Source organism: Pygocentrus nattereri, chromosome 5, assembly GCF_015220715.1.
Source record: "Pygocentrus nattereri isolate fPygNat1 chromosome 5, fPygNat1.pri, whole genome shotgun sequence".
NCBI lineage: Eukaryota > Metazoa > Chordata > Actinopteri > Characiformes > Serrasalmidae > Pygocentrus > Pygocentrus nattereri.
Window position 1 is genome coordinate 6,588,791 of NC_051215.1, and position 26,205 is coordinate 6,614,995.

At 40.1% G+C, this 26,205-nt stretch overlaps 1 protein-coding gene and 1 non-coding gene across 2 annotated transcripts in view; one reads left to right on the forward strand and one right to left on the reverse strand.

Moving 5' to 3' along the window:
* Nucleotides 1-26,205, reverse strand: part of atrnl1a (attractin-like 1a) — a 383,555-nt gene that overhangs the window by 99,037 nt on the left and 258,313 nt on the right. The window lies entirely within an intron of this gene.
* Nucleotides 18,634-18,704, forward strand: trnag-gcc. Its single transcript has one exon. It is a non-coding gene; the product is annotated as a tRNA-Gly (tRNA).

Below are 26,205 nucleotides of genomic sequence, written 5' to 3' on the forward strand. Positions count from 1 at the left end.
CCCATGCCTCATGTTCAGGAAAAATTGCCAAGGTCCTAGCTGATATTCTGTAGGGCGCTGTTGGGAAGCAGTATTCTACTGAAGAGCTACATGCAAAAAACAGCAGTGCAGGGTATATAAATCACAAGGCGTCATCTCTTCCATTTGTAGGGACAGTCATGGGCTGGAGGTTAGAGAACCAGCCCTGTGACCGGAAGGTTGTTGGTTCGATTCCCTCAGCTGATAGTCCATGACTGAAGTGCCCTTGAGGAAGGCACCTAACCCCCAATTGCTCCCCGGGTGCTGTGGATAGGGCCCACTGCTCCAGGCAAGTGTGCTCACTGCCCTCTAGTGTGTGTGTGTTCACTAATGTGCATGTATGTGGTTGTTTCACTGCACGGATGGGTTAAATGCAGAGGTCTAATTTCACAGTGTGAAAACACAGTGACAAATGGTTGTAAATTCTAAAGCAATAGATAAAAAAAAAAAAAAAAAAAAAAAAAAAAAAGTCACATCAACCAACAAAACCACATACAATTTCATAATACACTTGACTCAAACTACAATGAGCTGTCAATTAACATCATGGAGACTTCCTTATGTAGTCTGTGATACTGACAGTGCTGCCCATAAAAAGAAGAAAAATACATAGAACAGACTGAACTGTCCACACTTTTGTCTGTTTTTAGGTTCTATAGTTGACCTCTCTTGCCCTTACCCCAATACAGATATTTTGATTTGCTGGTTGTCTTTGCTCAGCTTGTCCGTCTTAGAATTAGTTTTGAATTTGAACATTTCAGTGAGTGCCAGACGCCTCTTCACAGGAACCTATTGATGGCTCCCAGCTCTCCACAAGAAGGAGGATTACACAACAAAGCCTGGCTTTATTTCCATCTCACTGTATCTTCAGGGCAGAGTGCAGTATTATCCCATCTCACTCTGCCTGCTTTCTTTATTACCCCAACAACACTGCTCCCCGTGGGACGCTGCAAGACTGCCTCGCAGCATCGGCTGCAGATTGGTATTGATTGGCGATTGATTGGGCGCGCTCCTCGTTAAGGGGGATCCTGAAATGAAGCTGTAAATCTGCTGAATCATATTTCACAAGCTGGCTTGCATTGATGCACCCGGGCAGGAGACTCTTTAATTGGGAAGTTCTCTTTCTTCTCACTCTCTCAGTCTCGCTCTCTCTCCAGGCTGATCTGTGAGGGAGGGGCTGGCTGTAGATCCACTCTCTAAATAAGACTGCAGTACTGCCTGTGGCTGTTCTAAGAGAAGCTCATCAGATCTGTGATATCCACAGAGGCTACGGTTGGGTGCGTAAAATGTGACATCACAGTTCTGTAACATTTTCCTAAAGGATTTCATAACAAGAATCTTCATGCCCATCATCCACTGAAAAGTTCTTCAGGGCAGGTTTCTAACATTTTTAACAGCAAAGCAAACCGCAGCCCACAGCAGTTTTCACAGACCAGTAAGACTGCTTGAAAAGGGGTGGGAGTGATTATGCCACAACGCACATGAATTTAAGTTTTGCCAGTGTAATAAAAAGTTACATTGAACTTGGTGGTTTTATAGCTCATTCACTAGCTTCCCCTTGCATATCACACAATGCATTTTGCGCATTAGCGTCCTCAGTGGTGATGAATCCCTATTTTATGTTGCATTCATCACATTTTCGACTGTATGATGCCGTTTCTTCTTGGTACCATTTTTGATTTTCATTTTTTCCCCAGCATGTTTCCATTGAAAAAGTTTGCAAACATTGTCACTTTATTTTTGAGTTCTTTATTTATCAGTTCATTAACGTAAAGGGTGAATCATCTGTCCCTGTAAAAGTAAAGTATGGTGTTCCACAAGGCTCTGTTTTAGGACCTATATTATTCACAATATATACTACCATTAGGCACCATTATCAGTAAACGCGGCATAAATTTCCACTGCTATGCCGATGACACTCAGTTATATACATCAAGAAAACCGGATGATAAAATTAAACTTAGCAAGATTGAGAACTGTGTAAAAGACAAAAGACTGGATGTCAAGTAACTTTCTGCTACTTAATTCAGATAAAACAGAGGTCCTCCTTCTTGGTACAAAAGCAGCCAGATACAAACTGTCTAACTGAACACAGACTTAATTTCTCAGTTGCATCAAGCTCATCTGTTAAAAATCTTGGTGTCATGATAGACGCTGATCTGTCCTTCGACACATAACTAATATCACTAGAACAGCTTTCCTGCATCTCCGCAATATTGCTAAATTAAGAAATGCATTATCTCTACAGGACACAGAAAAGTTAGTTCATGCATTCAATACTTCAAGGCTAGATCACTGTAATGCCCTGCTGTCTGGATGTCCCAGCAAAATCCTCAACAAGCTTCAGCTGGTCCAGAACACTGCAGCCAGGGTCCTCACAAGAACCAGAAAGTTCGACCATTTTAGCCCAGTTTTATCAGCCCTGCACTGGTTACCAGTTAAATTTCGCATTGATTATAAAATTCTCTTACTGACCTATAAAGCTCTTAAGAGAACATGCAGACACATGATATAGGAGATGATATGTTTAAAATGAATTTTAATGGCAAACGTTAAACATTAATTAAAATTACTATAATATATATTTTTTTTAAACTGCAAATTTTTCAGTAAGCAGTTAAAGTAATGATCTACAAGGCAATTCGAAGCCTAATAGCACAAACTTTAAAAATTAAGCTAAAAAACCAATTGGAGCGCAGTTTTTTTGAATGAAATTTTGTCTGCACGAGTCCAGTTTATCTTTGCTTGAGTTTTTCAGTGGAAATTCATTATGTGACTAGACAGGCCCCAGGTGAGTTCACAATGACCCGATAATAAAACCGCGGACCTCAGCAGCTAGGTTCCGCTCATTGCCTCACGGCTGTGGCCCAGAATCAAGTGATCTGCAGCCTTATACCTGGTTCACCACCCTGTGGTTGGGAACGTCTACTTTATGGAACAAATGCACTTCTTCTGCAACGTTGCTCTAAAACTTCCATTTTTAGAGGGCATGGATATGACGGATGTTGGATTTTAAATGTCATTAGACTATTAAAAAGTGGTTCTTCAAATGTTTTCATTAAAGACAATGTTTAAGTTTAGAGGTGGTTCTCAAACCGTTGCTCAGGGACCATTGGATATCCTTGAAAACCAGCTTGAGAGCCACTGATTTAAACAGTGAACACACCAAGAATAAGATCTGAAAGCATAGATTATTCTTAGCATGATTAAATGGTACTTAAGTGGCTCTCTATAGCACTACAACGGTTCCCCTCTTGTAACAATTTACAGAACTGTGGTACTACATAAAGCCCTTTTTTGCTAAGTTTGTTCTACATAGTAATTACATCTTTCATTCATCAGCGTTTGCAATGCAGTCCTGACTCCATGCTACTCTAACAGAATGAGCTAAACAGTGAATGACATCACATTTGTGTTAGCCACAGTGTGAACGACACATTCTAGTCATGAGTTATCTTTCCCATCTTTGCTTTAACTACACGAGAACTCACGCTGAGGGCCAGTCAGCGGCTCAACCCATGCAGCTTTACAAACGTGACACATAAGAATGGAGCTCAACGGTGTCAAAACTGTCCCACTCATTACTGAAAGAAACAAAAAACCGATGAGCACAGGGCGAAGAAAATGAACAAACACTTTCAAACTTCTATCACTAGGTAAATGATCCTGTTTTGCACCATCAAGAGCACGAGCATGCTGGCATGTACCAGCTCCACAAGCAACAACAAATGAGGACACAGAGAAACCCAGGAGTGCTCTCAAAACCATTACATCTCCATCTCCCCAAGAAAATCCATTACAGTCCACACGGCAGACCATTATTCCTTCATTATTCCTTCCATTCTACTATAATAAAGGACATGATGTTAGAAACCAAAATTTCTTCGAATGAGCAATCACAAGGATGAAGCTACACGGCTTTCTTTCAGTTATTCACCACCACCCCCACACACAAACCTCAGTGACTAGGGGGCACCAAGAAACAAACAGAAATGTAGAGCACAAAATATCAGGAGATCTTAACTTAATGCATTAATAATAACAACAACACAGAACAGATGCACAGTCATGATTTCACAAAGCTACAAAGTGGAAACCAAGAAATATTTCCCTGCGTTAAATTGCTAGACAATACAAATAAGTGGTCTCTTCTTCTTCTTTCGGCTGCTCCCTTTAGGGGTCGCCACAGCGGATCATCTGCCTCCATCTTGCCCTATCCACTGCCTCCTCTACTTTCACACCAACCATCTCCATGTCCACCTTCACTACATCCATAAACCATCTCTGAGGTCTACCTCTTCTCCTTCTGCCCGGCAGCTCCATCTCCAACATTCTTTGACCAATATATCCACTATTCCTCCTCAACACATGTCCAAACCATCTCAACCTGGCCTCTCTGGCTTTATCTCCAAACTGCTCCACCTTCACTGTCCCTCTGATTTGCTCATATCTAATCTTGTCCATCCTTGTCACTCCCAACGAAAATCTCAGCATCTTCAGCTCCGCCACCTCCAGCTCAGCCTCCTGTCTTTTAGACAGAGCCACAGTCTCCAAACCAAACATCATAGCAGGACGCACTACTGTCTTGTAAACTCAAGATGTTCTCTCAGAACATGAAATCAGTGGTAAAGAAAGCGCATGTAAATTCTGGTCTTCCTCTCTTTGAAATGGTTCTTGATTGCTCACTCCCAGTCCATTTCTATAACTGATGGTTGTTGCTTGTGATCCAAGATTTTGCTGATCTAGCTGCATAAGCAGTTCCACAAGTAGGGACCTTTCTATGCTAATTAGAACTGGAAATCCACATCATTCGGTCCTTGGATGTAAACAAAGTCATTCAAAGAGGTTAACTGTAGAGAAATATTGGAGTTACATTTCTTTGGTGGTAGTGATAGGAACCTGTTACAGGACGGCGGGGAGGCAGACCCAAGTCCAGAAATGAAAGCCAGTGGGAAAAAAAAAAAAGGAGTAAGCAGTTTTATTGGGAAAAGGAGTGTGCATTCATGACTGAGGTGACCTGGAGCCAGGTTTGAACCACCGCTGTACTGATCGGCAGTCAGCAGAGTTACCAGTGCACCACTGGGATGCGCAAGCAACACCGGGTAAAGCACTTCAAGGAAGGGAAAAGAGAAAATGGCGGGAATGTCAAACAATGGAGACGCCGAAACCAGCATGCTCAAACAAAGGCTGAACAATAAACGTGAAATAAAAGAGAATGAGAAAACAAAAACAACTTCCTCCGAGATACTGAGGAGAAGTCAGACTCATTTGTTTGCTCTTCCTGGAGCAGAAACCTCTTACAGGGCTTGGAGCAGTTTGTAGCCTAAGCCTTTTTATGGGTTTTGAGTAGTTTTGGGACAAGTTCTCTCAGTGGTCCTCTTTTCTTTCTGTCTTTCTTTCTGTCTTTCTTTCTTTTAGTTTTGGGGTAATTTCTTCTGTCAGTCCTCTTTCCTTTTCTTAAACACAACTAAGTACCGTACCGGTCACCCCTCTACAAAGGTGTGACAAATGCTGCCGTTTGCCGCAGCCTTAAGTAGTGGAGATCGCAGGTGTGTCGAGTTGAGCCTAATTAGTCCGTGGCTCCTTGCCGCCGTTGCCCTCTGCTGGCAACAGGCGGTGCAGGCTGGACACCTTGCTGCCATCGCCCTCTGCTGGACCCTTACAGAACCAGGGTTGCCATGTGTACAACACAAATACAGCCATTTTACTTACTATCCAAAACCACCACTGAACCAAGACATTGGTCTTTACACCCAATGCGAATAACGATAGTAAATCTGAACAAATATATAATAAATAAAATACTTTTTAGGCCAAAATCTTCTCCCAAATCTAGTGTAAAACAATTCATTGGGCTTCAGGCAGTATATTCGTAACCAGAGACGAAATGATTGATCGGCTAAATATCAGGATCGTACGATTTTCAGCCAAAACATGCGATTGATGATATTTCTGTAATTTTGCAGATCCTGAGAGCTGATCAGAGACGTAAAACATATGAGACATATTTACAGATGGCTGCAGCCCTGCGTGAGGCTCCTTAGTCACAGGACCCTGCAGTCGAGGAGCTCAAACGTTAGATGGAAATACAAACCTTTTGACTATGTGACTAAAGTCCTATTCACACAGAGTCTGACATTTCCGGACAAAAAAGACACACCTCAAGTGTTGAAAATTAACACACGTGTATTAATTACTTTAATCAGAGTCTGCTCTATTTTCTATGTTATGAACATGTTAAAATCAGGCTCAGTTGTCATGGATGCAACCCAAACAAACATGTATCAGGATGCCACAGAACTCTTGCAGCAGAGCACAAAAGCTTATGCGACTAACAAACACTGACTAAAAATATGCAGAGGTTAAAGTCAATATAAGGCTATGAATGGCAGTGAGTTTGTTACATCGACTGCATTTAAATGGAGTTCATTCATTCCTGAACCTCAAACTGTCTCACCTGCAGAAAATAGCTGCAAAATCTCTCATTATGCTGCTTCAGCTAGCTCTGGTAAGAGGTGGTGGGACTCCCTGTGTTGTTGCCAGTGTTGCAGAATGGGATGCTCCCAATGTATGCACCATTTAGACATAGTGGTGCCATTCTGGGGTAGAACAGCACTATAATTCATTGCAAGTATAACGATAAAGGAAGGCCAAAGATGGCTTGTCCATTCTAGCAGTTAAGCACTGTTTAATAAAATGACATCAAAACAAATGTATTTCCTAATCGTAACTCATTCATAGTATTTTGTCTGCCTTTCTCTATATTTGACAGATCTAAATGCCCTCCACTTCATATATTTTGAGCTTAAAGCTTGTCCACAGGTAAGTATAACAAATAGCCTGTACTTTGAAGTACAAAGGAAAAACAGGTTTAGTGAAAACCATTAAGTGGCAAACCATCATGAACAAGGTCCAATAATGAATGTTAACTTAGCGTGATTTATGAGAGGCCGTGGCACAACGAGCATCACAGGATTTCATGCACAAAAACTCCACGACTACATCCTATCAAGGTTGAAGGACAGTCAGGTTTAAGGCATACACAATGCACCTAATTATGAATCAGCTTTATTGAATCCTCTCTCCTGAGCTTCGTACTTGAACTGGTCATCAATTCCTTTTTTAAGCCAGAGAAAGAGAAGGCCTGAGAACCCTCCGGTGCTTTGACTGCATGTTGACTCCTGAGAGTGTCTACCACTCGAACAGCTCTTCACTCTGAGAGCAGCGCCGACCTGATTGCAGCAGATGTTGGCACTTGAGTGGCGACTGGTCCGGGCTAATTACAGCTCACTCAATCTCTTGCTCACTCACTCTCACTCTCTCTCTCTCTTGCTCGTTTAGCCTCAGAGCATACAGCATACCGAACACTGTCAGCTGAGTCAGAAGAACACATCCAGAAGATTGTGTTGACTCAACAGGGAAACTATCTGCAGCATAAGAAAAGTCAGAAGTTGCAGAAATAAACAGAGGAAAGGACAGCATCAAAAACGCTCTTTTATAATGAGACGGCATGATGGAAGAATGGCACATAGTGAAGGTGAAATGGAGAGACAGCTGACACATCACTTCTGATCTTTCTCAGCATGGCCTAACAGTTTCAGAACTGGTTTATTTATGCCTGTTCAAACCGGTGTATTATATTTATGGACTAAATCAAAGTCTGGTCGCCTTGTGATCTAATGAGACAAGCTTTACACACGAGTCTAATGATCTCGGATTAATCTTCAACACAAAGCATTATCAAAGTGTATGGTTTTTAAACAAAGAACTGAGATGACAGCAGTTCAACAGAGGGAAAAGCATCGACTGCAAGCAGTAGCAGTCATTCAAAAAGGATTTTCAGCAAAACAGGCTTACACAGGGGAGTGAGAGAAAAAACTGAATATTGATTTTATTCATAGATGCAAATTATTTAAATACCTGAGAAGTGATTTAATAGTCACAGTGAAAATTTGATCAAGACAGAACTGCTGTGTTATATAAACAGCTAATGTTATGTACTTTGTCAATCAGTTAAGAGCACAAATCAAGCTACGGTTGCCTTCTATCTCCTAGAATAATGAAGAGCTCATGCAGGTGTGCACAAAGTCACAGTTCATTTCTCATAAATGATTCACATACAGTCATAGGCAGTTTGGAAGCCCCTGGCCAAATGACAAGTTTTGCTGATTTTCGAAGTGAAAATAACATATATTCCACAGAGAACACATAAATATGCCATGTTCTGCTACATTTTTGTCAAGATCAAAATACTAGAAGAAAAAAAAAAAACAATGAAATGTGCCTTAGCTTTTACATAGGCCAGACTGTATGTCTGTATGTTTTCCCCAATATGTTAAATTCAGCAGATAAACAGTAATTGTGTACTAAAATGTGCAGAATGCGTGTTCTCTGTAGATCAAGAGTGTCAAACTCAACCAATAATAGGGACATATCTGCAAATCTCTGGGCCAGAGAAAAAAAAAAAGTTTTTATTTCATTTTTATTAATGTTGTGCTGTGACCCAAACTCCGTCCTGTGATGGACTGACGACCTGTCCAGGGTGTATCCTGCCTTTCACCCAATGTCCGCTGGGATAGGCTCCAACACCCCCACCCCGCGACCCTGAGGGAGAAGAGGCTTTGAAAATTGAAAAGTGTGTGTGTGTGTGTGTGTGTGTGTGTGTGTGTGTGTGTATGTGTTTGTGTAACCCAAACTGACCATTGTTTATTCAAAATATGCAAAAACTTCACCAGTAAAATACAGATACTTGTAGGAGACCATGAACTACTACATGGACACTTGAAATATTCAATATTTAAATGTCCCAAGCAGCTCAGTCATTTAAAACTACCTATCTGCTTGAACTAGACACCAGGCCTCCTTTCTTTGCTACAAGTTCATTAAGACTTGGGCTCAATTTCTGAGCTGCTGATTTATGTTGGTTGAACTGCAAATGAAATGCATTTTGGTGATATGACTGGTGTAGAATTGGTCTAACTGCTGTCCCACAGACTGTTGTTGGGGTAGGAGAGTTGGAGCACATTACGTTGCAGTGCATGCTGGTGGACTGTAGTGCAGCACTTTGTGAAACGGGCTAATATTAATAGAATATTTAAATACTTTTGTGGGCCAGATAGGATTTTGTGGCCCACAGGCCTTTGTTTCGCACATGGGCTGTAGATGATGCGTGATTTATTTTCACTTACAAAATCAACAACACATGTCATTTAACCAGGGATGCCAAAATGTTGCATAAGGCTAAATATGACACACAGAATAAAAGTTCAAAAGGTTCAAATCCCAGGATTACATAGTTCAAATATGGCACTTCACAGCTTATAGTATTTTATACATGATCAATTTTAAGATGACATTATCAGTTGTACTTGCCATTCTCATACTTATTTTGATGATTGAGTTTAAAATGAATAAAAGCTGAATATCAGAAATTCACTTATCTAAACTATAACAAACCAGACAATGCCAAAAAAAACTGAAAATGACATGGTGAAGCAGAATAACGTCTTTTTACCAAAATTATGAGTTTTGTTTAGCTCTTTTATCATTTGAAGTATACTGCCAGCTTACTAGAAGAGAGACAAGTATAAGAATGAACAATATTAATTATTATCATGCATATTAATCTGATTATTCATTGACAGGGCTTCTTTTAGACTTTTTTTTAATTCTGACAGTCCCAGTTTATTTTAACAAATGAGCCGGTCATGTGACTGTACTACTTTTACAGTCAGATAGGCCAGAATATAACACAAAACATCTTCCTGGGCAAAAGTGTGCTGTCTATTCTTATTAACTGTATCTTTCTCAGACCTCTTATTGGTTTATAGTTGTGTTTGGTGCTGTCTAATAGATCAGACATCATTTTGCTTTTTACACTGGTACTGGCCTCTGCCAAGCACTGGTCACAGGTGAGCAGGCATTGTGACTGGTTGAGAAAAGCAGGGAGGGTCTGATCCACGACCCAGAAAGCCAGAACAAAACAAGCAAGTTCACATGGCCCTCTGTGACCAGACTGCACTGCCTATCTCAGTTCCTGAAGCAGCAGGCATGACGTTCCAGCCCCCCTACAACAGATTACCCCCGCAAACTCATCCAGCAGATCAGCATGGGCAAGCAGAGTGCAGCCTGGCCCAGGGATGCGTCTCACTTCAGTGGTCAGAGATTTGCTGTTGTCGGGGTATCTGTCTTGCCCAAGCACCTTTGAGGACCTCTTCCATTCAGCTCCACTCATGTAACCTTACCACTGTGTCTATGGGAGACGGGGACTGAAAAAATCTTGTGATACGTTACAGATTTTAAGGGGTGGAAAAATCCAATAACTGAAAATATCAGCAGATATAATATTTGTGAGTTGTCAAACATGAATGTCAGCTCTAGATTGTCACGACAGCAGACGACTCATGGGGTCTTAATATAAATATTGTAATGCTGTGGGGAGCGTTCCATTAAATTCTTAACTGTTTTGGTTTCTGTTAAGTGCATCTTTTTCTATCAGTTATCTTCATAGATATTTTTTTTTCATGCTAAAGGGATGATTCCATGATTGGGCTGTAACTTGTGTTTAATCAGCATCTGTGCTAAGAACATGAAGACAATAAAGAAATTCTTACTTATTATTCGTTTTTTAATGAATCATTTTCTTTCAATATACAATGTGGGATCAGGGCTGAACCTTCAAAGTCCACATCTAGTCACTAAGCTACAAACACAGCCTGTTTTGAATTCACTGTTTCTGTGATGTCATCTTGGTGAGAATTTTTCATTTTCCCATGATCTTCAAAAAACTGGGGTGATGCAAAGGTCTACATGTGATTTGTAGAATAATCTAGATATTTAGGGGAGAACAGGTTGTGGGACACAAATAAAATGCCTTTCTTTCAAGACCTATAATGAACAATTTATGAAAAAGGACGCTTGAAGCTTGAGGTGCAAAATGGATTCACTAATTAATGCACAAATAGTAGGATTTTTGAAGTGTTTTAATCATTTTATCTAGAGGAAAATTATAGTTACAGTGATCTAGACAGCCAAAGATGGTATTTTAAGTGATGTAGATAGGTATTCAAGGTTTATCAATCTGAAACATTTATACAGGTTGTTGAGGGATAATTTACTTACTTTTAAAACATGAATTTAAACATTTACTTTAAACATAATGTCACCCAAACCACAGAATCACTGAAAAGGTTATATGTAGTGAAACTGAGTTCGGCCTGTATCTGATTTCTGACCGTTTTCTTCATGTCAGAGATCCATTATCTAGTTATCAGTCCTCTATCAGTGTGAATCTCACCAATATCTATAATTCCATGGGACTTCAATGTCATGCAATATCCCACCCACCCCCAAGCCCCCTTGCTGGTGTCCACCTGGCAGAGGCATCTGTGTGGAAGCCTGCGTCACTGCATGCTAACCTAATAGAGGAACAGAGGGAAGGCTGTTGCGAGCGTGGTGGCTGGGCTGGGGGCCGGAGGTGGAGAGGGGTCATTAGGGAACACTCCAGGCGTCTGCCCGGCTGAGCACAAACAAGGCCATGGGGCAAGGGTTTACAGCGGGTTAATTAAACTTGAGGAATGAGTGGACAGTAGAATGTTCCTGTCTAGGGTAAAACCATCAACTGTCCCTGCATTGAACAGATTTGGAAAGGGGGCAGAAAGAGAACTATGTCTTTCACATCTTTTTCCTCATGATAACTCTGCAAACTCTACATCCTCTACGTGGCCTAACTTTAGTTGCAGAGGGGTCAGACATTTGTGTTATTATGTGCTGATTAAAGCATCAGTCCCAAAAGTCTGACCTGGCCTGGTTTTGATATATGCCCATGCATAATGCTCCTCTTGTGGTCTACTCAAAGGAAGTCTTTTCTCTGTTAGGAGGTCTTTTCTCTGTTTTAATCTAAGTTAAACTCAAACCTTTGTGGCAAAGCAAGTATATTTAACCTACAAAAGTCACAGTTATGGCTGTAACGAGCAGGTGTGGCCCGTGTGTGTCTGACTTGGTCCCCCAACCTAATTTTTGAAGTAAAAAGAAGTACAACTATAGTATAATGTAAAGAAAATAAACTTTAATATCAATATGATATGAACTGATATGAATCCCATCTACCTTTTTATATATTGTGTTTTTTGGCCTTGACTAACCACAAATATTCCACTTTGGGTCCAAAAAACAAAACGTTTCATCATCTATCATCTAAAAAATGGATAAAAATCCAGAAGAACAGACTTGAAGTTGTTGATATAGAAAGTAAATTAATGCAAATGTAGTTCCCTATGTAGCTATGTCCTAAATATTATAATGGTGTAATCACATTTAAATAGTACAGCCAAAGGACAATGAAAAGACTTGAAAGAGTTAAAATAAGTCATATAAGAAGAATTGGTCTTTTTTTCCAGTGTTACATTTTAATGTTCATGCTACATTATGTGCAAATGTAATGTTATCCAAACAATATGCTAGATTTTTTTTTCCAAACAGGAACACATCATTTAAATCCTTGTGTTGTATTATGTGAAAAGCATAACTAAAACAACATGAAAGAGTCCATATCATGGAAAACCAAATTTCTCACTTATTTTTAATTTTGAGTTCATATATGGAAACAAAACCTCAAAAAAATCTGATTTGAATACACTGCTTCTGTGATGTCATGAGTACCAACTCATTTACATATATTTACATATTCAGTCTACAGACATTTAGCCCCACCCAATCACAACAGACTTACAAGAAGTGTTTCAGTCTAGTCTGCTTTCTGAATGAGGCACAATACAGGGGAGCCAATCAGAACAGAACTCATTTACATAGCCATATCAGTCACAGTAACAAAACCAGCCTGTTTAATTCTAATTGAATTCTAATGATTTTTGTTACAATAACACATAAATGCTATCAAAAAAATCTCAGGACAAAAATAAAATGCTAGAAAAATTTTGGGGCTTTAAGCCAAAATTATTTCAAACTGCTGTCCATGAGGGAAGATTTCTCACTAAATATCTGAATAACCATGTGTGTGTGCTGAGCTAATATGTGAGTTGTGACTGTCAGTTTTGAAGAAAAAAAAACCTCAAATATGTACAATTTTTAACTAAATGGCTTAATTAAGCTACTTAAATTTTAAGGCAAGTTGGCCAAGCCAACGCACACAGACACACAGTGTAAGTCCACTGTCAGAAAATACGCACTATATATATATATAAAGAGAGAGAGAGAGAGAGGGAGAGAGAAAGAGAGAGGGGGAGAGAGATAGATAGATAGATGTTCACTTTGTTATATAGTGGGTAAAAGAATCTTTTCTGGAAACTAGAATCTTTACTGACATGGCAGTCTGTAAAAATGACTGACCTGCAGGGCTGCCTGAACCACAGGGGTGAGCAGGCATTTGAACCACCACTTTGTAAAGTCCTGGAATGACAACCCACCACTTTTCGATTGAGTTCAAGGCACTTACAAAAAGAAAGAAATACTTGGAATGAGGCCTGGCGCATCCATATAGACGAACTAGGTGGTTGCCTAGAACTGCACTTAAGCAAGAGTGGCAAAAAGAATCAAACTATTGTGTTACCTGTTAGGAACTTGATCATAAAGCATACAATTTTACCAGCACATTATTTTACCTCTGTGAGTAGCTTTGGAATGCATTAAACAGTATAGTACCAAAACAGTATAGTACCAATTAAACCTGGGGTCAAAATCTGCTTGATTATCTGCTTAAATATACACATAACTAGCCAAGAACAGATCAACAGAGGTCCAATGTAGACCATGTCTGTGGCTTCAGCTTTCAAAATTGTATTGTCCAAGTAGAACACTGTACTCGACATGGTTATTGTGTGTGAGCTTATGGCTGCTCTGTCGTGTGTGTGTTTGTGTGTGTGTGTGCTGTGTGCAGTGCAGGAGCAGATGGCTATGTTGGGCTGCTGTGTGAGTGTAGGCCGTGTGGGAAAATGCGCTCTGGATGCTTCTGTATTTACTTATTTACATTACAGCAGGATGCCAACAGCTGTTTCTGGCCCTGCTTTCTGTCAACTTTGGGGGGGGGGGGCTATCTCGCTTTCTCTCCCCAGAATCCCACAACACATGCTAGCAGTTCAAACAATGAAAAAAAGAGAACAACGTGAGGATCTTGCATACAATATCATTGCTGTCAAATCACAATCTCCATTTTTGCATCATTTGACTTTAGTACTATTCAAATAAAATTAGTTTTAAATCCAGACTCATCCATTGGATTCACAGATGGAGAAGCGTGATTCATCATTCCAGAGAACACGTGTCCACTTCTCTACGCTTTGCATTGCGCTTGATGATGTAAGGCTTGGACGCAGCTACTCGGCCATGGAAACTCATTCCATGAAGCTCTATAAGCTGTTCTTGATCTAATCTGAAGGCCACATGAAGTTTGGAGGTCTGTATCTATTGAGAAAGTTGGCAACCTCTGCACACTATGCATCTCAGCATCTGCTGACCCCGCTCTGTCATTTTACGTGGCCAACCACTTCGTGGCTGAGTTGCCGTCATTTCCAATCATACTTGGTTATAATACTACTGACAGTTGACTGTGGAATATTTAGTACGATAGATAATTTCACGACTGGGCTTGTTCCACAGGTGGCGTCCGATCACGGTACCACACTGGAATTCACTGAGCTCCTGAGAGCGACCCATTCTTTCACTAATGTCTGTAGAAGCAGTCTGCAGGACTAGGGGCTTGGCTTTATACACCTGTGGCCATGGAAGTGACTGGAACACCTGAATTCAATGATTTGGATGAGTGAGTGAATACTTTTGGCAGTATAGTGTATGTTCACTTTGTTATATAGTGAGCAAAAGGTGCTGGATAGATAGAGGGCAGACTGTAAAAATTACTGACATGCCGGGCTGCCTGAACTACAGGGGCAAGCAGGCATTTGAACCACCACTTTGTAAAGTACCGGGGTGATGACACACCATTTTTTGATTGAGTTCAGGACGCTTACAAAAAAGAAAGTCTCCTCTCTCTTTCTCTCTAAATTGGACAGCACAACCATATAGACACAAACAGCTAGAGAGTCAAACTACTCAAAATCTCCATTTCAGCTGGGAGGTGGCAGATTTCCCCAACAGAAAATCCTTTGTACGACTGTGTTCAATAAGAGGAGCTTCAGCTCACTGATCAATGTTTTTACTGCGATACACAAGCTAATACATTTGACCACAATTTATGTCAATACACTATATGAATTTACTAAATGTCTGTCTGAATATTTCCTACTGTTATCAAGCTAAGACAACATTGCTTTCAAACTTGTTTCTACTAAACTTTTTTTTTTCTTCAGTTCAGTCCATTTTGATGTGTGAACACTCCACCCATATTCAGGTCTGCACCAAAGAACTGAACCAGTGCAGGAAAAATCGCCGGTCTCGGTCTAAATGAACTCGGCTTTAGTTCCCTGCTGGTGGAAACGTATTTTTACAATGGTGCACATCAAATGAGAGAATTCAACACCAGTGCATCACAGGCTGTTAGGCATTTTACTCTTTACAGACGCTTATATTGCTCTTCAAGCTCAAGTTGTTGCTAATTACAGCAGACAAGCAATAAAATAACAGCAAAGAGGAATTTGACTTTGGCACATGGATCGTGGAGCATATTTCTGTCCAAAAATCAGCGACCTGCTTGGTTAAATTCAAATTGGTAACCCAAGCATGAAAAAGCAGAATTCACCTGTGCACCTACAGTAAGACATCAATAAATGTTTATTATTATTGCTTTGATTGTGATTCACATAAACAGTAAGCATATGTATTTCTTGTCTTTCTGTTTTCATGATTGCAAATGTGAGAGTGACAGAGCACATGTATCCATGCTAAATGTCCGACCAATGAAATACCCATATATATATAATTTGGTTGACTTCATCTAATGCAGTGTGAAACCAACCAAACCAAATAAAAAAACATACAAACATACAATATAAAAAAAAACCCAAACTCTGCTGTGGGTGCTGGTATGGGTCTGAAAAAAGCCTGATATTCTTTCATATATCATATTACCAATTAAACCTGACATCAAAATCTCATAGCAGATCATGCAGAACTGAAGATGTCCATTAACTATCCTATTGAACGAGTGTTGTTTGTCACAAACTGTAAGTGCACTTGTGCTACAAAACTGAATTTGTGTTGAAATGCTGACCATTGGCTTTTGTGTGTGACTGTATGCTTGGCTGGGATGCTGTAAATCTGCAGGAGTAGCATAATTATGTCACTATGCCCAGAGCAGTATAGTGGCATCCGCAGGCCCTGGTGGAATAAAATCTTGTGACCTTAACATACGTTAAAAACATTTTTCTTCTGTAAAGTTATTATGATATAGCTTGATATAGCAGTGACAGTATAGAAAGCTGCTGTTTAAAAGTGTGATGTACTTGGATTTTTAATACTTACAAAACTAGCATGGCACTTTGAGGTTGGCCAGGCTTGAGTAATTGATGCGTCACACATTAGCACTGATAACATCAACCCCAATTTCATCTACTGCACTACCACAGATAAAACAAGCTCGTACCCTACCGTGAAATGGCAAAGGTAAGCTGCTAAAAGACTGTGTGAAAACAAGAAATATATAATTGCAGGTTGGTCTGATGAAGGAAACCAGCAAAACTAGGTCATGTCCGATCTAAGCCATAGACACAAGAGAAACAAAAAACATACACACCCATTCAAAACTGGATTAGAACAATGTCTCGAATAATCAGCTGCAAACAAACTACACTGTATAAATGATCAATTAGCTGATTGATTAACCCTTTAATGTACAGGCAAATAAAACAGCGTTTTCAGCTTTTAATTATTTCATCTCCTCTTCATTTGATTCTCAAAGCTACCACCTTGAGCAAAAACATATGAAATCGAAAATACTTTTCATTGTTTTTTTCAGATGAAACTGATAATAAATCAATACCAATATTTCCATAGCAACAAAGCAATCGTAACACTACTGAAACTACTGAAACAAATGTTTCATTGTCATTTCATTGAGAATTTTAGCCAATTTTGAGCAGAGTTTAAAAACTCTAGCCAGTACTTGACAAGGACAACATAGCTTTTAACAGTTGTATGCACAAAAAAATCTTTTTCTCCAAAACACAGAAAGGTTGACTTAATGGCAGAAAACCTGTGCTAATCCTTAATGTTTCACACTGATTTTCAGATTTTGGGACTTGCTTCAAAATACTGGGATCTAACTGCTCACCATGTGGTCATGAGGGACAGGGATGCAGCCTCACTTCTTGCTCTAAACTGCAGGGGTGTGGCTAAAATAAAGCTCCACCTATGGACTAAAACTTTCTGGGTTTAGTTAATGACTTGAAAATGTGGGACAGCAATTTTTTTCATTAACTTACACTCATGATAAACCTAAATCTTCACTTTATTAGAAAAACACATTAAGAACATAAAAATACAAAAGTTTTCACAACTGTAAGTTTAGAGGTTTGGGTTTGGAGCAGACACCACCCCACAGAAAAGACCCTATGAATGATGATTTTGTATGTAGTAAGCTTATTCTCTGTTAATGCGTTCATATCACTGTTGATATCACTGTTAATAGCGTTTTGAATACTTTATTGGTATCACAGATTGAACTAATTCATTAGAATATATATATATATATATATATATTACACACACACACACACACATATATTTAATGCACTGTATATATTTACATGATTTGGTTGGCTGGAGGTGTAATTGTAATATTTATTAGGTTATTATGTTATGCTAGGTTACACTATTATGAAACCAAATGTGTCCTCATATTCACAGCATATTCATACTTTCAGACAGCTTAATAAAGGCCTCTTCACCAAAAAACTATGTGACTTTTAACACACCAAAACCTTTAAGTCTGATATGACTCTGAGAGGAAGAGGGAGAAGAAATTTTGAAAAAATAACAAACTACACACACACATGGATTTGTCACCATATGGCAACCCAAAGTTTAAGAAATACTGAGTTAAAAGAGACAAAGCCAAAATCTCTGCATGTGTTGTTGATGATATGTTAGGTAAGCCATGGTTTATAAACTTCAGTGTAGCTCCTCTGTTGCTTCCTGCAAGCTTCTTTTTCACTCCACCACCTGCTCATCTTCTCACAGGTCAGAAAAACAGCCTGAATGAAATGAGCAGGCATCTCTGCCCACATACTACCTGCAAATACCACCTCGAAGCTGATCATTATCCAAATAAATATCCAAATGAGGAGGGGGTTCCATACGCTATTGACTCAAGGTCACTCTGCCAAATGAAGTGCGGGAGGCACACGAGGGGGGATCCATAAGCGTTTACAAAAGAGGCTAGCTGAGGCCGACTCCTCCCGCCTGGCTCCGTGCTGATCACAGGCTGATTGATTTGTTAAATGAGGAGGGTGGACAGAGAGGCTGAGCGTGAGCCTGGCGAGGGGAAAGGCCACCCAGAGCTCGTTTAACCTTTCGGAACATGATTAAAGAGAGGCGCAAAGTGAGCAGAGAACAGCCATGCCTCTCACTCAGCCCCCGGCTTCCCTGGAATGCAGCCCCGCCTGGTCTGCTTTCAAGGAAGGAGGGGTCACATGACTGAGCAGCTCAGCATTGGTGGTTCAGTGGTAGAATTCTCGCCTGCCACGCGGGAGGCCCGGGTTCGATTCCCGGCCAATGCACAGCACACTTTTTGAAACATGTCTCCTAAATGAGGCCACTATCTCAGTCAATATGATCTCCAATATTCATTAAAACATTTTACATTGTTTAGATAACGGAGAAAAAGGATTATTATCTTTTGCCTTATCTAATTACATCAAAGTCCTAAGAACAGAACAACTTAGCATAATAAATAAATTAAAGATTATTATTATTAGTAGTAGTAGTGTATTTTTGGCTAAAAGTTTAAATGTGATCAAAACAAATATAATAACAGAAACAACAACAACAACAACAATAATAATAATATTAATAATAATAATAATAATAGTACATTGAAATTGATTAGTTTATACTTATACTGTATTATTTCATTTTCATTTCATCTTTAAAAATGCATAATAATAATAATAATAATAATAATATCCTATATATTTCCTATTAAAGTTAATAAAAGATCAAATAAAAAGTCAGACTGAAAGGACAGTGACACTCTGGCTTCTGTTTTATACAGGCAAACCCACATAGAATGACAGGACTGAAAACAGGCAACAACCTGACACAGGAGACCTTTTAAATGCAATGTATAACCATGCTTAAAAACAGAGAGAACCTACAGAGAACCGCTTCTCTTTCCAGTTCAGACACCGGGGGTCTGTAAAAACAGCAAGGCTTCAGCTCCCAGGCACACAAGAGAAATGTAGCAAGGTGCGACGCAAGAGTACAGAGCTACAACACAGACTGGTAATAAAAAGGCCATGAACTCTGTGAGTGTGTGTAGTGCACTGATGGGGCAAAGCAAAGGCTGAAGATATTTGACAATAGTGCCTTGTAATGTAATAATCCGGAGGAACACTGTAACTATAATGTTACACTGAGGGTTCAGATCTTAGTCATTATTTTATGGCGTCATGCTCAGAGACGAGGCTTTGTTGCAGCCTATCGTTGTGTAGCTATGTAGGCCTGAAGGCTGCATTTCGCTCTTTCAAGCCCAGTCATTTTACAACCATCAAGGGGACTGTCACAGAGAAATTACACAACTCAGAACACTATGAGTGCTGCTCTCAGAAACGAGTGGCCTTGACCTGAAGGCGTTTGTACAGTAATCTCGTTTCATCTGTGATTTATTCAGATGTCAGTAAATTCATTTGAACACGTGTAAAAATAAAGACATCTTGTAATTTTTCTGATGGTGAAAACGCAACATTATTTTATTAAACCTTGATTTTCACAAGTGACATTAACTCACTCCACAGCTGTCTCTGGCATTGACATCACAAAAGCCAAAATAATTGATAACTGTGTCCCAGCAACAAGACCTTTTTCACTGCAAAGCACCACATCTTGACAGGTGAAGTCATCTTAAATATAATCAATACATGTAATCTGTCTCTAGTTTATTCTAATGGCCTGCTCTGTAGCATCTTCTGCTCCCTTTAAATCTGCCTGGGAGATGGATCTTGGTGTTGGTCTATCTGATAAGGTGTGGGAGGAAGGTTTGCGAAGAACATACACAGATGTGCAATCAATACCAGGCTATAATTTACTGAATTCAAGGATATCCATTGATTTCATTATTCCAAGGAGAAATTAAGTAAGATTTATCCTTATTTTTCAGATGTAAAGCATTTGATTGAACCTTAAGTCATTCCTTTTGGTTTTGCCCCAAAACGTCTTCCTTTTGGGCTAACATATGTAACTGACTTTCCCAGGTATACAACAGAGATTTCTCCTGATCCGGTGTTAGCTCCAATTGGTTGCACGGTTACCTCACTTTCATTGCCACATAGACAACAGCAGGCATCGATGTTTGGCATGGTTTTGGCAAAAAGGACTATTCTTAGGGAGTGGAAATCTGAATTTCCTCCCTCATTTAAAGCATGGCTTTCTGAAATGTTTTTTTTTTCTATTCACCTAGTGAAATGATGATGTTGATATTGATATTATTGATATTGATATTGTCTGTTTTCGCCACATGCTGCTGTATATGTACAGTTTCTGAACTCTGCCTGGCCTTTTCTTTTTTCGGAGGGAGGGGGAAGACTTATACTGTTCTTTTGTCTGTACTTTCTGTAGTTTCATGCGTTGATAAAAGATCAGATCATAAGCTCATAACAAGCACTTAGAATAAAGCAATAAGGGAGCCTATCCCAGCAATAAGGGAGCCTATCCCAGCAATAAGGGAGCCTATCCCAGCAGTCACTGAGTAGGAAAAAAGGCAGGAAAAAGCCTACACAGGTCACCAGTCCATCACAGGGCAGACACACAGACATACATTCACATCTAGGGACAATTTAGCATTTCCAGTTAGCCTGACTGCATGTGGGAGGGAACTGGAGCACCCAGAGAAAAGCCTTACGGACATGGGGAGACACGCAAACTCCACACAGAAAGGACGTCGGTTACCTGGCTGAGGAATCAAACCCAGCCCCTTCTTTCAGTGAGGCAACAGCACCACCCCTCTGCGCCACCATACCCCCGCCCACCCTTATGTAAAACATAATAATGACATAAGCTGTTCATAAACACTCAAGCATTGCTTTTGAAATTTACATTAAATACACATTCAGTGCTTATGCTTGTGTAGTGAAATCCCTATGCAGGTATCCTTTTCCCAACTTTTAAGACATAAGAGATAATACTAAACTAATACGAGATACATGAACTGTGTATTTGTGTACTGATTATTACATTTTGTGCTAAATAAAGGGGTCATTATTATGATCTAATTTCCTATATTAATCAAACAGACACTGTCCCATAAGCAGCAGCACATGAAAAAACAGCTCCCCAAATGTTTAACCAAGACAGCTCAAGGACGAACCTCTGCTGTTGCTGAATTGCTCTAATTAGGCATAGTAAAGAAATAAAACGCAAAAAGAGAGAAGAAGAATGAGAGGGAGGAAAATCTGAATTTTTAGTGGGGGGGGGGGGGGCATTAAGCATATAGCTATTGTCCTGTGATAATAGATGAAGTACAGTTTGGGACCAGTGACTGCATTCATTACCTCTGAATATTTACTGCCTTCTGTTCCTGATCAATACAAAAGCGCCTCACTCCCTTCAGAGTGCTCTCTCTCTCTCTCTCTCTCCCTCTCTCTCTCTCTCTCTCTCTCTCTCTCTCTCCCTCTCTCTCTCTCTCTCTCTCTAAAATGAAGGCCCTGTTTTTCTGGTGAATGTGAGGGTAAGGTTTCATGGGTTAAGGCCAACATCATATGGCTGGTATGTCTATTTTATGTAAGTTATTACATGGCACAATAGTGATTTAGCTGTCTAGCCTCATGTTTAAAACCTGCATGCTCTATATGATCTGCAGAAGTAGTGATTACCCTATTTTCTCAACCATTAAATGAGAAATCTGGCAAGCAGCTACCAGCCATGGACACAACATGATTAAGGTAGCCACAGATGGTCTTCTTTAAAAGCATAAGGGACAAAAGGACCTTCAGAAATTATGCTGTCACTTTGCATGACTCATATTCCAACTAGCCCTGAGAATTATATTATAATAATTATCAAAATCAAACCATTTTCTAAATTTTGATAATGCACATTTGAAGCATTTTCAATGAAATTACTAAGCCATCCTCTTCCTTAATTTGATGTTAGCAGCAAAGGCTTGAACGCCAGTCTCAGCACCTTAAACAAGTACTTTAGCACACAGAAGATAAGACTGGGCAACTTAGGCAGTGGCTGTCTGTGGATACTGCAGATATGATGTCAATGCCTTGTACTCTGTAAAACCACCTTCTCCTACTGTCAATACCCCAACTGACCCAGGCTTTTATTTAAGCCACTGACAACAGAAGCTGGCAGAGAAGAAACAGCCACAAAAACGTAACTAAAAAATGACTCACAGCCAAATTCTCACAACCATTTATATTTACACACTTGGAAGGTGCTTTTATCCAATGCAACTTGCAATGTAACCATATTGCAGAAGTGAGTAAATATAGCATTAGGCTATGTTCACATTGCCAGGTTGAAGTGGCACAAATCTGATTTCTTGTCCCAAAGTGACTCAAATCTGATGTTTTCAGGGCTGTGTGAACATGCAAATCTGATTTTTTTCAAATCCGTCATTTTCATATGTGCCCAAAGGTCGGATACGTATCCGATTTGTGGCCATGTGATCTTAATAAGACGCTCAGATCGGAATTCATGTGTTTTTTTTCCACTGCCTGCCATCATTCAGTGGCACCATGGCAGCAGTGCTGACCGGAAGTTAAAGCCTGTAAGGAAAAGCAACATATCTCACCTTTTCGCCTTCATCTCGCTGAACAATGAACAGCTGAGAGATGTTAAGAGTAAATTATCTTCACAGTGTGACGACCCCTTTTGCACCCTCTGCTGGCCGAACAGTGACAGGTAAGGCCAGTGGGTGGAGTTGAAGCTAAACTTGGCTACACCTGTGGGCAATTGGGAGAGAAGCTATAAGAGGGACTTGAGAGTTGTGTTTGGAGCCACGTGTTGAGATGACATTTTGTCTTGTCCTGTCCTGTCCTGTCCGTCTACTATTGTAGGGTTTTGGATCTCCCTGGGAACTGAGAACGCTGGCTATCTGGTTTGGAGTCGCCTTTATCTTTAACTTGACATCACTCTAAATCTTTCTTAAACATCTTAATACTTAAAGCTTGAACAAATATGCTTATTTTGTTAAATGTTTGTGGTCTGTCTCTCCTTTATTGCGGTCGTAATGAGCTGGCCGTAACCTAAATTGGGGTGCTTGTCAGAATTAGTCATGTGATTTGGTAAAAGCCATTAAGATGAACTGTGTAATCACTGTAGTGAGTAACTGATTAGTGTCCCAGTTGGACTGTTCGTTCTTCCATTGGATTGTGTTATTTTATTTCCTTTTTTGTGTTTGAAGGTAAATCCAGGTGGAGATTAAATTCTCTGGGGATATGCATTTCAGGCACTTGATCCAAGTCATAAGGTGTTATGAAGTTGGTGTTTAAAGCAGCCTCGAGCCTGGTACGCCTTTGAAGACTAGAGAATGGATTTAGTTAGTTGATTGGGTAGATAGTTGGGAATCCGTTACTGGGAACTCAAGCGACAGGGTTCGATTTCCAGTAGTGCACAGGCCATTGTTTCTTGCACAGGGGAAATCCAGTGAGAGAGAGACTGCGGTGGTGTTTGTCTGCATGCATGTGTGAGATTTTTGCCGAAGTGGCAAGTCGGTGAAGGTTTAACAGAGTATGTGTATTTGGAATTTAATGTTATACAGTTGAAGATGTTAGAAGTAGCTGGGCTTATGTGACGATAAAGGGCTTTTTTTTTTTTTTTTTTTTTTTTTTTTTTGTATTTAGGCACGTGTGGAAGGAAAGTTAAGAGGGAGACTTTCTGAGTGGGTTTAGTGTGAAGTTCAGGGAGTAGTTAGCCTAAAACAGCCTTGGTGAAACCCCGTGTTGGGGTGTTGCTTGTCTGATATTAATTTGAATTGGTGCTTTTGTGGAGAAAGTGGTTTGAGTTTATATGAGCAACGCTCCAGTTATTTAAGTATAGCTTCTGTTGTTGGAAGTTTATTGCCGAGCCATCTGAGGAGTTACTTGATTGATGTTCTGAGGACCAGTTTTTGTATCTTGCTGAGAAATAGTATTGAACTTACTAGCTGTGATAAAAAAATTAAGAGATCCTTGTGGGTCTTTTAAAGTGTCTTAATTGAAAAAGGGGTTTTGCAAGAAATTAGTAATTATGCCAGAAGCATCCCTATCTTCTAGTGTAGAGTGAACTTAGCTTCATGTTCAGATCCAAGTTTAGCTGCTTCCAACTGCATTTGCTTTTCCTGCAGCATTAACTCCTTCAGCTTATATCTGAGAGAGAGTTGCATCATGAGCTTGAGATGAGGAAATTAGTGCAGCAATTGGCATTAAAAGCTGAGCAGGAATGTGTGAAGCAAGAGCTTTTGAGTTAAAGAAATTAGTACTAGCTCATAATCCAACTGAGTCAATCAGCTGATGAAACTTCTCAGGTAAATGTTTCATCAGAGCTCATGTTTGATGTTGGGAGGAACCTTAGAATAGTTCCACCATTTTCTGAGAAAGTAGATAAGTATTTCTCTTACTTTGAATGTGTTGCACTGTCTTTTGAAGTGGCCAAAGACAGTGTGGACTTTAATGTTGCAGTGCGTTTTGATAGGGAAAGCACAGGAGGTATATTTGTCTCTTAACTTGGAACAGAGCTCTGATTATGACGAGGCTAAATCGGTTATTTTGCAAGCTTATGAGTTGGTACCCAAGGCTTACCAGCAGCAGTTTAGAGCTCATAGGAAAACTGATAGACGCACCTTTGGGGGAAATTGCTAGAGAAAAAGAGTATGTTTGATAGTTGGTGTCATTCAGAGAAGCTAGAAACCAAGGAACAACTCAGGGAATTAGTTCTTCTGGAAGAATTTAGAAATTGTCCCTGAAGCTGTAGTCATCTATAAGTGAATGTAAAGTTAAAATGATCAGAAGCAGCTATATTTGCCAAGGTGTTTGCCACAGAGTGGCTTTTGGGAGCAAGTCTAGTGTTAGACAGAACAGGAATCTGCAGGATTAGCAGAGCAGATCGAAGCTTGGTGCTGAAGGATCTAGCTCTGTGCTTGTCTTCCTCCTCACATTCTACTCCATTATCTGGTAAGACAGATAATGGTTTTTATTGTAAAAAGCCAGGACATAAGATCTCAGGATGCCCAGTTCTTAGCAGGAAGGGAGACTGTAATTTCGGTACTGGCTATTGCAGACCAAGTTGAACAGCCCATTGAGAGTCTACCAAGTCAAGAGTTTGAGTTAGAGGGTTGTGAGGGTGCCCTTTTCTTACTCAAGGAACAGCAGCATTATCTGCTGAGAAATGTGGAGCATCAGTGCGTATTCTTAGAGATACGGGTGCGGCTCAGTCTTTCCTGGTGGAAGGCGTTTTGCCTCTCTCAGATCAAACTGACACCGAAATGCAGGTGTTAGTGAGGAATCGAGATGGGGTTTGTTAGTCCCTTTACAGTGTGTTCATTTGACTTCTGACCTGGTGACAGGAACTGTAGTGGTGGGAGTGTGCATCACTTCCAGTGTCTGGGGTTACCTTGATTTTAGGGAATGATTTAGCTGGAGATAAGGTATGGGGTAAGCCTGTGTCTCCTATTGTTCAACCTGCACAGTTGGAGGCTGAGGATCAGGATGAACGTGGTGAGAATTTCCCTTATGTGTTTCCTGCCTGTGCTATAACTAGGGCTAGGGCAGAGTGACCAAGTTTGGTGAAAAAGGAACAGGACACTGTGTGATACCTTTTTCCCAAGATTTGATGAGTCAAATGAAGGTGGAAGTGGCTTCAGTGCTACTGAGTAAGTCTGATGGTAATTCAGTTGAGAGGGGGGGGGTAGAACTAAGGATGGTAACTGTATAGACAGCGCTAGGGTTCATAGTCTGGCTGAACTACAAGAGGTTGGTAAAAACCAGCGTAGTTTTGAGCTAGACAAATTTTCATAGTCCATTGACTTCTCTTTTCGAGGTTTCTCAATAAGTTACAGAGCAGGCAGCTGACAATACT